At 39.9% G+C, this 1,954-nt stretch overlaps 1 long non-coding RNA gene across 1 annotated transcript; it reads right to left on the reverse strand.

Moving 5' to 3' along the window:
- Positions 1-201: 201 nt before the first annotated feature.
- On the reverse strand, positions 202-1,735 carry LOC109906842 (uncharacterized). Its single transcript, XR_002257472.1, has 3 exons — positions 1,417-1,735; positions 735-798; positions 202-616 (listed from the first exon to the last, which is right to left on the reverse strand). It is a non-coding gene; the product is annotated as an uncharacterized LOC109906842 (long non-coding RNA).
- Positions 1,736-1,954: the final 219 nt, after the last annotated feature.

The following is a 1,954-nucleotide window of genomic DNA, read 5'->3' on the forward strand; positions in this document are numbered from 1 at the left end:
TACATTGCCTATTGCTGTATAATAAAAAAGAACCTTCCACATTAAACAGCTACAGTGCTGTTCTTTGTTTACGCCCACTTAGCATCGTTCACACACTCTAACGGCTTAGACCTACCCATCCCTTAAAAAATTCACATTGGAACACATGTGACCATGGCAATGTGCTAAAGCAGTGAGGTAGTGCTTAAAAAAACAAAGACAACATTTCAAAAATACTTTATTAACTTCAAGTGCTAAAGGTAGTAGCCTGCAATTACGAAAAACTTAAAAACACACAAACACAAAGGCTTAGGTAAAAACAATATATTGACCTAGGCCTATATCACAAGATCCTTAGAATAACTTTGGTTCAGGTCATGTTATGATATGAACAAAGGAATCTAGCCTGAGAGCATATTTCTATTCTGCCCTTTGGATCAGGACATTATGTCCATGGCCTTTTCATGGCAAAAGTCCTGATCTTCTCAAAAATATGTTTGCCGGGTTGTGTCCAGTCCGGGGGATGAATTCACATGTCTGGGAGGAAGGACGTCAACGTTGCACAGCAGCTGTAACCTGGTTCCATCTAAGTGAAAGCTCCATGGCTACAACAGCACCAGGCTCCAGACAACTAAAGCTGTATAGGAGGAAAGCAGAGAAAAAAATAGACAAGACATGAATACCTTGCATACCAGCAATAACATTCATTGACCCCCAAATTCAACCTATAAACTTAAAGTACAAAAAATAAATACCTGATGTGTTGCATGTTCACCCTCAATCATCTCCTTTTGCATGCTGGCGGAGAGCAGGTTTATGCTGAAAGACCACAAAAATGTGTTAAGAGATGAATGAATTAATGTCCTATAGTTTGTTATTGCTTGTTGACTGCTACAGCTGTACTTAAACGCCCTGTAACTGTTTCCAGCCCAACAAAGCAAACACAAGATAACTAGCTAGATTTAGCAAACATTCATAATTACCAACTGGTAAATGGTAATGATCAAGTTAGCAAGTTAGTTGAACATTGCAAAAAAGACTTGTACATCTATAATCCAATAGTTAGCTAGCTATTTAGCGATCAGTTCTTCGTGGCTAGCTAACTCGCCAATTTTGTCCCTATAACGTAACATGCGGTTTCATAAGCTTGTTAATCGATTAGTATTCGCACCACAGTGGCTATTTTCTGTAGCTAGCTAGTTAAAAACGGGCAAACATGAAAAATAGTATCATCATGTTAGCACATCACCATTCAACACAAACAGCAGAATGCAACTGGCCAGCTCAGCTAGCTGGGTTAACGTTGCTTCATCCCGCACTGAGCCATCTGCTATAACGGTGCCTGTATGCAACTGTCTAGCTAGCTAGCTATATAGCTAACAATGAAAACAACTTTGATACTGTTGAGACGTTGGCATTTTAACAGTAGACTCTTACCAGTGTATGGATTATGATGATTCACGGCAGACTGAAACACTTTCAAAATAATCCTTCCCACTCTGCTTCAACCAGTCCAGACTGCTTTGGGCCGTTCGCGAACGAGTCTTGTAGGTGAACGTTGGGAGCCGGCTCGCATTTCAGAAGAGCCGAATCTATTTATAAAATTTGAAACGAAAATGAAGATATAAATATTCAAAATATTTAAATGAACATAATTAACTAATTAAAAGAAGAAAAAAAATATAGCCCTAAATGCTCAAGTGCACATACATTCGTTCTGACTGTCTGCTCAGACAAACAGCCTCACCTGTTGTTCCTGTCAATCAGACACGCAGTGTCAACCAATGAACCAAAGATGCGTGAGGGAGGGCCGAGCCAACTCACTCACAGTCACACACTTAGCAGCCGAGGAGAAAGGAAGGACAGCTGTGAAAACAACAGCTGGAAAATGAGTCGGAAGCACAGGAGCATTTGGATGCATTTTAATAATGTAGACAATGTTAGAGCAGCGTAGTGTAGAATTTGCCAAAACAAA

The sequence above is a fragment of the Oncorhynchus kisutch genome, linkage group LG16 (assembly GCF_002021735.2).
Source record: "Oncorhynchus kisutch isolate 150728-3 linkage group LG16, Okis_V2, whole genome shotgun sequence".
In the NCBI taxonomy this organism is placed as follows: Eukaryota; Metazoa; Chordata; class Actinopteri; order Salmoniformes; family Salmonidae; genus Oncorhynchus; species Oncorhynchus kisutch.